We start from the raw sequence: 12156 nt of genomic DNA on the forward strand, positions 1-12156 counted from the left end.
AAACAGCATGTGTAAAGTGACCAAGACTCATTCCCTTCAGCAATCTCACTCCCACCATTCCTAATTTTTCCTCTTTTCCTATTGACAGCAAGTTTCAAGAGTTGGCAGGGTGTTGATAGCCACACGTGCTGGGAAGCTGAGTGCAACACACATCCTGGTATTGAACCCCACTGTGCCCACAGTCACTGATGTGGACCTTCCTTGCACTCCCACCTCTCCAAGAACTCAGAACCAACACCACAGGGCAGGAAACAAGGCAAGACAACCCACGGCCTGACCCAGCACAGCTTTTTGTGCTGTTGACCTGAAGAAAGAGACTTCACACAAGCAGCCACTCTGTGCATCCCTAAAAAGCAGCAGAAGCAGAGCAACATCAGGCGCATGGCAGAAGAAGCATCCACAGCATCAACCTCCACCAGGCAGTTTTTACCTGCTGTGCACACTCCCACTTCAGTCTTCCATGCACTGGAAACAGGGATACCCGCAAGAACAGATGACTCACTCACCAGCATCCATGTGTGAACCACAGGAGATGCGTTAACCCAAGAGCAAGAACAGGTGAGTCAGCAGTTTGAGTCTGAAGACTCCGATTTAGAGCAACTGCTCCGTGCCAGAATCTGTGTTTGTAATGGTTTTACTAAGTGCAGCATTCAGACCTACAGAACAGTTACACCACTGAGGGCAGACACACACTGAGAAAAAGATTTACTTTCCCAAGTAACTTTGCCAGAAACCTCAGATACGGTTTAGATGAAGATACAAATATGTCACAGATTTTAGCATAACTTGCTGCTCCAGTTTGCATTAGTCATGGGTGACTAATAAAAAGCACAGAGGACTCAAAGATGACACATGGAGCACTTTCTCTCCACATAAAGTTTTGATCATCCTCATCATCATGAAATGACCTTTAAAATGACCACCTTAAAACATGCTTACAGAGAAAAAAGTTTCACCAAAATTCAGCCTCATTTCTAAATGAATAATTGGTCACTTATTTTCTTTTCCCTTGCTCTCTGAAATAAAACCTGAAGGAGCTGCTACAGAAGAAAAATCCTTTAAATCCTTCCTTTTACAGTGGATCAGGCTAATCTCAGCGGTGCTGCCACACTGTAAATAACATCTCACATTAAAAAACAATTTGGGGAGATCTCTCACCATGTATTTTGCAAATGTAACATTAAAGTAAAAACAGTTCAGCAACGAGGCTAACGGGAAAGTTAGATCAGCCACCTGAAAGTAGTCAAAAAAATACAAAAAGAGACTAGAAGCAGTCAGAAGTTGTGGCAAATGTTGCATAGTCTACTAGAAAAATTCACAAGTGCTTGAAACAAAGCCATAATGGATCCGTTTCTACCTGTGCTCATACATTTTAAATATCATCTCAGAAGAACAGCTCCACAGGATCCAATGAGCAATCAGTCTCCACCCCACGATTTTCAAGGAAATCAAAAGGTGAGCACATGAAAGGATCAAACCTACAAAAAAACTCTGACAGCTCAGTTGCCACATTGACTGAACAAAATACTATGACCAGTTTTGGAGAGACAAGAGCAGCCAAACAGGAGAATTACTTATTATGAACAACTTATGGAATCACAAAAACAAAACAACAAAAAAAATTTTACTGAAGAGATTGGATCATTCTGAATATAAAAGCGAATTCACAGTCTTTATAAGGGGAAAGAGATTCAAGAAAAAAATCCAGGTGGTCCAGGAGAATTAACTTTGTCAAGAAAACCTGCAGAATTACGAGTTCACTGGTGAAGAAGCACCACTCTGGATTCTGCAGCCAAGGCCACAGTCAAGGTCCTCCACCCACCATGGAAGCCCCTAAGGCCCACACTGCCAGCAGACCTCGCCCACAGGCAACAAACCCAACCTCACAACCAAAACATGCTTGGAATATACTGTATTTCAAGCCCTCAACACAAGTGCTGTAGAAGATGCTGATATTAGTTTCAGGGCTAATTTTTCCTTATGTTTTCTCCAAGCCTAGATTAAATATTTGAGCACTTGGACTGTGAGAACTTCATTGCTATGCCAACAAAGAATTAACCTTTTTCTCACGCATATTACAAAACACCCAATAAACTCTTCAGCATCAGATTTGTCAGTTTCTTCTCAATATACATAGTCTTGTTAGAGTGCCTGACCATGTCACAACATGTGATCCATTAGAGCTACAACAGAACTAAAGCTTACTTTTTCCAAGGTATCACACTTTGTACTTTTTAAGGACTGCTGACTACATAAAAATATTTGTAATTGCACTTTCTTCCTCTGTTCCTCAATAACATAGCAACCTATCTAAAATGATGATAAAGAAAATTTTAAAAAACATTATTGAAATGGCAGAACTTATTTTGCATGGATTTCTCTTTGCTCTTGAACTGCTGTCTTACAGAACTTAAAAATTAAACACTTTGACTTTTAGCTAACTGGCTTATCTCAGAAACATCTATCTCCCATGCCGTCTTCACATGCTATAAAAAAGGGATGGGCACCACAGTCAAATGCCTTCTTTGCAAATGGAAAAGCACTTCCAAGAGTTTAGGTCTCTCCTGGTGGAAGCTTCCAACCCCCTGCCACAGCAGCTGCTTTTCTTAACACAAAGGAACATGTGTCAGGTAACTGATGCAGGTACAGAATGAACTTTTTTCCTTAACTGACGCAAGTTATGAACTGTATACACAAAAAACAACAACGTATTCTTATCTGGGATCCATTTCCCACTCTGGTTTGCTGAACAGACCCAAAAAGCCCCAGCATGGCCCAGCTGGGGAACTGGAAGAGGCTGCTTATGCTACGCCAACACACAAAGAGAAGAGATGACAAAACTGCAGTTCAAGTTTAGCACGATACTGAAACTTTTACCTACTGCATGTCTCCACCAGCTGTCTGGAAAAGGACAATAAACTCTTTACAGGATTTGTGGCGTCACAGCTTATTTGTCATGCAGACATTACGAGGGGAGTCACCCTGTTTCCCTGACAAAGCACTATAAATATATAAAGGTATATCATTCTGAAAAAGATCTGTATAGCTTCACTGCAGCAACAAGTTCCCAGCATAGCTGCTTTTCCTGGAGCGCTGCCATCATATTTTCTTATCAGTAACTGAAGTAACTAACCAGCTAACTCCCAGTGATGGGCTTTGCCTTCTAGATCTGCATAAAGGTCATTTGCAAAGGGAAAAAGGCAGGCTTGATAAATAAATAAATAAAAAGAAACCATTGTGCCACATCCACGGCTTTGTTTCCAAAAGCCGCGAAGAAGTGCAATGCCAGGCTGAAGTGTCTGACTATTCAGTAAGTACAAGGAGTGGCCGATTCCCTCCCCACAGGGAGATTGTTGACAGCTGTTTTAGAAGAGGAAAAAAAAAGTAAAGCATGACTAAGCTATTCATAAAAATCACATTATATCCAACACCCTAAAAACAAGTTTTGTTCCTGGATGTGACTGAGCAGGTGGTACATACCAGCCCTAACCAGGCTCCCACCTGGATTATATCCCCTGTGGCAAACCCCAGGGCAACAAACAAGGACTCTACACCAGAGCTATCAGCTGCTTCAGGACGTCACTCGTTACCTTTATCTGTCCTACAGGTGATCAATGCAAGCAAGCACATGAGCACTTGGCACCAAAGAGCACTCAGTAATCACAAGGTGCAGGCTGCAAGGTGTTTTCCTCCCCAGCTTTCCACATCCAGCCTCTCATGTGCCTGCAAACAGGAGTTATCCTCCAGTTGGAAACCACGCCAACTGCCAACTCCCTTTGCAGGAGACTGGTAAAACATGGGGCCACAATCACACAGGGAGGCCATATCATGACTTTATGGCCTCCTGGACCTCCTGAGCCTTCTCCTCAAGTTTTTAACTTCGTAGCACTGCCTTCCACCAGCAGAAGCAAGCCAAAACCAAACAGCTCCTCCCTACCAATCAGCTGTGTGATTTAGCTGACTTCAGGCTATTTATTGCCTGTGTGGGGAACCCCTATAGAAATAGCATCTAATAGCACTCAAGTAGATTGCAGAGATAACCAGCTACAGCAATAAGCAGAAAATCTTCCAAGCTGCTTCAAGGTCGGTTTTATTGGCAAGTGGATCACCACCAATACCAGGCAGAGAAAACTGATACGCTGGTGTCCTGGAAACAGTGCAAAAGAAATAGGTACAGCAGGCATTGCAGCCTCTACTGATGATTCTTTTGTTAAGTAGCTGTTTATTAAAACTTAATATTCCAGCAGAAAATTATATGAAAGAACCCCACTGCTTTTGTAACACAGGAGCATGTGAACACCACCAATAAACCTACCAATGTTTTTTTCCTCTAGGATAATTTATTGACTGCTGTTCTTAATTCATGCTTTGGATAGAATAACCAGATTCCTTTAACAGTACTTAATCCTCCTCTTAGCACAGGAGTGTACCCTAGACCAGAACACAGCTTACTCACAAGTATATCCTGCTGAGAGATTAGTGAGTTCTGCATATGCCTGAGTCTCAAAGCTGCGCTATGCAGACTGTGTTTAAAAACATCCATCATCGCATAGTACCTGGTAGAGCTCTGCTCCTTTGAGAAGCTTTGAGTTCTTAAACGTGTTTCCCTCCTTTGATGCAGCGAAGCTGTAAATCAGGAACATCGAGCTCCTGCCTTTCTCTCTGGCTGCAGTCCCTGGCTGGACTCTCTCACTTCGGACACGTCGTGTCCTCACCTCTCGGACTATGCCGGCCATCCGTGGCTGCTGGAGCCGGGCAGGAAATCCAGGCTGGATGGAACACAGCCACACAGCACAGCTCATCCACACTACCTGCGGGGGACTCGTCATTCAGGCTACCTACAAAACCTGTCTGCCTGGCAGAACTCAGCATCCGTGCCCTTCTAGCAACAGCCCCAGGCTAGCCCGTCTGTCCAGCACCGGGCAGCGCTGCAAGGACAGATGGGGACAGAGAGGCTCAACCCATGAAATGGACAAGAGGTACACACTTGAACTCGTGCCAAAGGAAAACACACGACCAGATGATCCTCACCTTGCCTAATGCACCCTTACTCTGCTACCAGGCTTGTAAAAAAAGCAACCAAAACAAAAAACCCAAACAAACTCAATTTCAAGTGTACGAACAAGATACTGTTACCATGTCCCGAAGCACAGCAAATGTCCCTCTACTACAGACAGCAGTTTCTGTCCACAGGCAGGGATGTTATGAGGTTAACATCAATGTACTCCCACTGCTAAGGTATCTATGCATAAAAATACACCTCCTCTAACACCACAGTAAACGATATCTTACCTTCAAGGACCCATGTGGAACTTGAACTGGTTCACCTTTACAATTCCACAACAGCTCAGCAAGGGCGTGCAAAACATGAGAAACACACCCAACAAGGGACTCAAGGAGAGTCACCACAAACAGAACTAATGTCGCTTGGCCCTTTAAAACCGATTAGATTACATTAGCCAAAACTCCCAGTACACAAGACATCCATAGATCTCAGACCAACTGTCTAAACTCAGCTCTGAAGCTACATGCTTTACATATTTCTACTGCATCGCATATCTCCATGAGTACCTAAAGTTTTACGGCTGACGGAGATGACAGAGAGCCACAGTGACCAACTGTCCTACAGCAGTGCAGGATTTCTAATCCCTTTATCGAATCCCTATCTGGTCATCCACAGCAGAATTGGTACAGTGCACTCCTAAAATAAAAGAACTTTTTATAAATCACTTTTTTCCCCACTTCCCGTCTCCAGCTAACATGAAGCCGTGTAAAGGACACTGGAGCAGAACCAATTCCAGAGGTCAGCAAAATCAGATTCTGCAAATCCCCACTCCTCTATATGACTTGTGGTTACAACACAGTCACAGACGGTGGATTAATAAAGCCCAACAGTTTACAGGTTCAGAAAAACTATTTCGCAATCCTCATCCAGAAACTCCAGCATCTGCTTCAGAAGAAGGGTCTGCACTTGAAATGAACAAAAATAATAATATTTACAAGAAACAGAGTGAACGCATGAAATAGACGCCACGACAATGACTCTCTGAGTGACACCAAAGCCCACTGAGACCCAAAGGTGACACACACCAACACCAGCGTTTTGCGGGGGGCTCTTGATAAGAATCTGCGGTGACTTTCCGTGCAATAAACCGAGATACAAAGTTGTGTCTGTGAGCCGGGAGGGGGGTTCCGTTCGGGATATCAGTGTTCCAGCGCGGAGGGAGGTGGGGGGCCGGCGGGTGCGTGTCCCCGCACGCTGCCGGGCACCGCGGGGCTCGTCCCGCCGGCAGCGGGGCCGCCACCCCCGCGCGGCTGCGGGGGAACCGCGCCCGGCCCCGGCCCGCAGACAATAGCGGCGGGGAGCAGCCGCGCGAGAAAACGCTGTGAATAAATGAAAAACTACCAAGAGCCGTGAAATGAAAAGGAATAAAGCCACGCGGAGCAGAGGAACCGCCCGGAGCGGCTCCACGCGAAGTTGCGCGGAGAAAAACCCCCCGAGGACGAGGAAGGGCGGGGGAAGCGTGCGAGGGCGCGGGAAGGGGCGGGGGGCTCCCGCACACCCCCGGCCCCGGGCAGCGCCCACCCCTCCGCCCCCGCCGGCGGCCTCCCCAAACTTTCCCCCACCCCTTCGCCCAACTCCGGCGGGGCAAACTCACCGCGGGGCCCGGCGGGCGGCTTCGCCCCTGGCAGCGGGGCCGGGAGGGAAGGGAGAGGGACGGGGACGGGGAGGGGGCGGAGGAGGCGGCCGGGCCGGTGCTCTCCGCCCGGGGAGGCGGGCAGGAAGAAGGGGAGGAGGGCCGGGGGCTGCCGCCTCGCAACCTGAGCCACAGCCTCCGCCGCGCCCGCCCGGCCCGGCCCGGCCAGCCCGCATGCGCCGCCACGGCGGGGCCGGGCGGTGCGGGGCCGAGCGGGGCAGTGCGGAGCCGCTCTGGGCCGGGCGGTGCGGGGCCGAGCGGGGCAGTGCGGGGCCGCCCTGGGCCGGGCGGTGCGGGGCCCAGCGGGGCAGTGCGGGGCCGCCCTGGGCCGGGCGGTGCGGGGCCGAGCGAGGCCGCTCTGGGCCGCCGGCACTCGCTAGGGCTGAGATCCGGCCGTGCCTGCCGTGAGCAGCGCTGGGGAAAGCCCCGCTCCCTGCCCCGGGGGCTTCTCCCTCGCCCGTGCCCCTTCCCGGTTGCTGGGCTGCTGGGGGAGAGGCGGCAGCGTGTGTGTAACGTGGTGGTGCGGGTGTGACAGAGCGCAGGCAGCTGCTTGGGCTGCGGGTTTGTTTTTATCGAAGGGGGGACCTGGGCATTGCTTCATGCCTGGAAGAGTTCAAGGCCAGGCTGGATGGGGCTTTGAACAACCTGCGCTAGCGGGAGGTGTCCCTGCCGATGGCGGGGAGGTTGGAGCTGATGATGTTGAAGGTCCCTTCCAACCCGAACCATTCCGGGATTTTAGCATCCTGCCTTCCCACGTGCTGAGCTCCGTCTGTAGGGCCTGTTCTGGTGGGTGTGGAATTCTGGTGTCCTCACTTCCAGCGGCTAAAACCTGTCCTAGTGCCCAGAGCACGAGCTGTCCAGCTGTGAACAGAATTGCTGCACATCTGTAGCTGTCACACACCCAGCAGCTCCTCTTGAGTCCCACCGGCCCAGCCCGCAGCCTCATCCTGCTCCTCACCCTCTTTCCTGGTTCTCCTACGGTTGCGTAGGTTTGATGGAGGAACATCTCCCGTACCATTCCCACGCCTTTCCCCGGAAAAGCAGTGGAAACGGCACCCCACCATTAGCAAATGAGCTCATGTGGTCTGTGGTCCGTGTGCGGCCGGGCTGGAGGAGGCCCTGCAGAGTGAAGATGCCTGATCTCTTGTGGTGGTGACTTGCCTTCAGTTACCGTTTTTGTTGGAAGCTCTTTGGAAATGTGTACATGTGGTGGCCCAGCATTTCCACTTGGCTTTTTCTACGGCACACGCGTGTATTCCGCTAGCCCTGGCAGTGGCTGGATGATGATGTGCACAAAGGCAGTATCAGCACTGAGCTTAACATGTGTCACTTCATGAGAACCAGCCCAAAGCACTTCACAATACTCTCCAGAGATTTTGCTGCTGATCAGAGGACTGAGCGAAGGCTGCAGGTAATTCCTGTACATCATGTTCTCTCTGAGTAGAACAGAAAAACCAACACTGTGTGTGGTGCAGAAGATTGTCTCCTGAAAATCCTGCACGTGAACTTGGCATTGGCTTCCAAAATATGCACTGTTGATTCAGTTGAAAGCAACTGAAACAATAAAAATGCTTGTGCATTTTGGTTGTTTTGGAGACTGAAATGTACCAGCCTTGTACACCTTACAACCAGATATAAAGCAGTAGTTTTTTTCTTATATGGCTCCAATAAAATAAGGGACATGAGAGCAGGAACTCTGGAAAAATATTTTCCTTTGCCTTGGTGCCATCTGTACACGAAGGGCTTATGGGGCAGATCACTTGGAAGTTCCCAGCTCCAAGAAGAAGGGTCAGGCACAGCGATGGCTCAGCAAAGAGCACCATCTAGTGAAAGGCCACGTCTTGAAACTGTCCCCTGCAGGGCTCCAGCCAAACAATGACTGATCCAGCCCAGCCCAGCCCAGCCTACCTGTCCTATCTGAGACAATCACGAGTGAGGTAGCGTGGTAACAGATAACACCTGCCTAAAATCTTCCATAACAAGAACACTGGAATCTTTAGCTCTACCCTCTTGGTTGTCCATCAATGGAATATTCTTTGCTTGTCAGCCCCATCCTGGCAAATCAATTTCTGTCTTCTGCTGCCTTGCCTGGAGCTGACACAGCCCTGGTGTTGCTGTAGGTGCCCCCCTGTCGTGTAGGGGGGATCAGAAGTCCCAAAGCAGGGATTCCCTGAGTCTGTACCAGCTGTGTACATGCCCATGCACATGGGCTCGTATGTGCTGCTCTTGCAAAGAGTTTGGAAATGCTTTTGGGGTGTAGAGTGTGAAGATCGTCTGTCACCAGGGCTGCCCAGGAGCATTTAGCATAGTTATAATATAATATTCCAGACTTTGTGGCAAGGAAATTATCATGGAAAATATTGAGAGAAGTGCAGCAGCTTAGCTCCAAAGCAGGAGGATCAGCTGGTTGGCCCCATTCATGGAAGATATTCTGGCCCATGCAGGCACAGAAGGTGAATCAAAACACAGGCAGAGATGGTGTAATTTTCCCTAAGATAAATATTCCCTGCCAAAGTGGGCCTCTCCAGCTTCCTGCATATCCCTGGAGTGCCAGGGGCTGGTGGTAACTCAGGAAGGGAATTAGCAAAGGTAGATAGCACTTTGGGATGTGTAGGCAGCTCCCCAGACTGCCAAGGGATTGGGCAGGATCTCAGTTTAGATTTGATCTCATGTCCCCCTGGCTTGTGGGTGGGCTGCTGGTGCCCCAGGACCAGAGACCACTGAGCATGTGTCACAAAAAGGCTGTATTGGCCACTTCAGATGCCCAGCCCCTGCTCTCAGCAGCAGTTAACACATCTTTTTACTTTGCATTTCCCCAAGATTAGTCTGCACTCTACTTTAGTCTTTAAATTATCCACCCCCAAATTCTCTATATCAAAATAACCTGTCTGCAAACACATATCACCACAAACCAAAACAGGGAGGCAGTAGATTAAGGGAAATTTGTGCTGCACTCTGTGGATGCCAACCTCCTGACAAATCATTTGCCTTCAAATCATCTCTGACACTAGCTCCCCTGGGTTCCATCCTCTGCTATATGTCCAGGTCTGCTTTTCAAACCTTATGAAAAAATAATAAAATATATCAGATGTTCTTTCATTGCCTCTTTCAGGTTTTAATTTGTCACAAGCTTTGCTGCAGGGCTTCCTGCTTCCTACTAGGGAACTGGATTGGAGTGTGAGTTGCACTCATGAATGAGACTGGAATTTGGTTCTGCACAACATAATCTGAACATTTGTGTGTAGTGGCATGAATTAGCAATATGAGCACATTGTTCCCGTGGCTGGAAATGAGCTGTCCTTGCAACTGAATAGAAAACAGAGTGCAGTGCAATGGTGGAAGCAGCAGCTATTAAAGATTTGTTTTCATCATATCCAAGTAGCTACAAAACTGAGACACTGAGCATTAGCGTGTGTTGTTTACTTTGTGTCCCTGCTTGTTTGAAGCCAGTGCCTGTTCGCTGAGAACAGCAGCTACACCTGAAGAGATTTTAATACAATTTTCTTCTTGAAACTCTACCATTGTAATCTCTAAAGTCCTGTAAGAGGTACAATCTTTGCTGCAAAATTATGGACTGTGGCTGAAAGCAGCCTTCAGAAGTTAACCCATTCCTGTGTACTATATAGATATCTCAGTTAAAATGTAAGGATTTTTAGTGTCTCACAATTTTCAGACATAAGATTCCACCCTTGGCACAGGAGATGGTGTGGAATGGGTGAACTGCAGTAAAATCTACCCAAAACACAAACACTTAATTACCTGCAAAATTAAGTTAATGAATTAACAACTTCCCTGGGTTTTTCTGCCCCTCTGTGGAAAGTCTGTGGGGCTTTGCTGGGAAGAGAAGGGGTGCAGGCTTGCAGGAAGGTGTCACCCACCATGTACCCAGCTGCTCATCACAGCTCTTTGTGATGATTTCTCAATTCTCAGAGGCAGTGCTTATCAGTTGCTCATGCAGATGTCATTTTAGTTGCTCAATTGGTGGGGCACATCTAGCAAGTCACCTCTGCAGCTCACAGGGCCCCTCCATATGCTGATAAGCTGTGCTAACACCAGTGTCCCCTTTACATATATCACTGGAAGCCCTGCTATAAATACTGTTTTTTCTTCTGGTCAAAACTTTCCAGTTACTATTTTTTAAAGGACGCGCAAAGAGGTCAGGGAACATCTCTGCTGACAGCCCCACCAGAACCACACCCACATGAATTTATGACAGGTAAAAATCATCTTATTTCATGACATCTTTACATATCCTCCAGACCAAAGAAACCTTCTGGTGAAGTCCATGTGGTACTTTCACCTGCTGCCTTTCTACATCTCTATCTGTAATGTCACTGAATCATTGAATGTGCTGAGTTGGAATGGACCTGACCTACCAGAATCATTGAGTCCTACTCCTGGCCCTGTGCAGGACACCCCAAGAATCCCACCATGGGTCAAAGAATATTGTCCAAACAGTCCTTGAACTCTGGGAGTCTTGGAGCTGTAACACAGAAACAAGAAATAAAAGCAAGCAAAGAACAAGAACTCCACAGTCACCTTTGCCATCGCATAGGGATAAGATCTGTGCAGGCGTGTTGCAAAAAAGGTGACATTTCATGCCGTCCTGCCTGGTCTAATAAATAATATCCAGATTGGATGGGGCGTTTGAGCAACCTGGTCTAGTGGAACGTGTCCCTGCCAATTCAGGGGGGTTGGAGCTACATGATCTTTAAGGTGCCTTCCAACCCAAACCATTCTGTGATTCTGTGCTAATAGCAATGACAGAAGTAACTCACACAGCCTCCTACTGCTGTGCCAGACCTTTGAAGATCAGACAGTGTTTCCTTGTCCCAGAAGAAGCTCAAGATATAACTGCAGGCTTGCCTTCCATACAGCCCTGTGGGATGGATGGTAGATGGAGCAGAAGGAGGGATGAAAGGGGACTTGCAGGATGCAAAAACTGTCTTTAATTCTCCTGGGACAGTTTTCTCTTTCACTTGGGCTTTATACTTCATGCTTTGTCAAAGCACACTGTTTACAACCATCTGCTCTGGCCATCCTGTTCTTTTCAATACACCTTGTAATTTAATACAGTTCTATTTCTGTCTTCAGCAAGCGCTGTCCAGGTACGTGCAGAGCAAGGAATAGGCAAATCTGTGCCAAAAGGTTTTATTGAAGTATCAGAAAACATCCATCAAATCAGTTTATGAAACTGAATTACACGGAACCGCAAGAGTGAAAAATGACAAACACAGAGAATTAAGTTGATAGCAGACTAGGATAAAAGCTTTTTTCAACACAGGATATAAAATATAAAAAAAAAAAAAAAAAAGAAAAAAAAATGCAGTATACTCCCAAAAAACTAGACCAGTTTCCTCATGCCCTATACTCTACTCAATTTCAGATCTAAATAGCATACAAAGTGGATTAAAATTAATCAGTGCAGCAGATCCCACAGTAAAGCAACTAATCAAGA

The 12156-nt window shown here is 47.5% G+C and overlaps 1 protein-coding gene across 3 annotated transcripts in view; it reads right to left on the reverse strand.

The window, feature by feature from the left end:
• AKAP13 (A-kinase anchoring protein 13) overlaps positions 1–6678 on the reverse strand; it is a 203814-nt gene extending 197136 nt beyond the window's left edge. For 2 of the 3 annotated variants that reach the window (XM_064389510.1, XM_064389509.1), the window contains exon 1: positions 6660–6678. The gene's annotated coding sequence lies outside the window, so the exon portion shown is untranslated. Of the gene's footprint in view, positions 1–3590; positions 3755–6659 lie in introns of those variants that run through there. The other variant, XM_064389508.1, reaches the window with a different exon arrangement.
• Between the last annotated feature and the right edge of the window lie 5478 nt (positions 6679–12156).

The sequence above is a fragment of the Passer domesticus genome, chromosome 14, assembly GCF_036417665.1.
Source record: "Passer domesticus isolate bPasDom1 chromosome 14, bPasDom1.hap1, whole genome shotgun sequence".
NCBI classification, from domain to species: Eukaryota; Metazoa; Chordata; class Aves; order Passeriformes; family Passeridae; genus Passer; species Passer domesticus.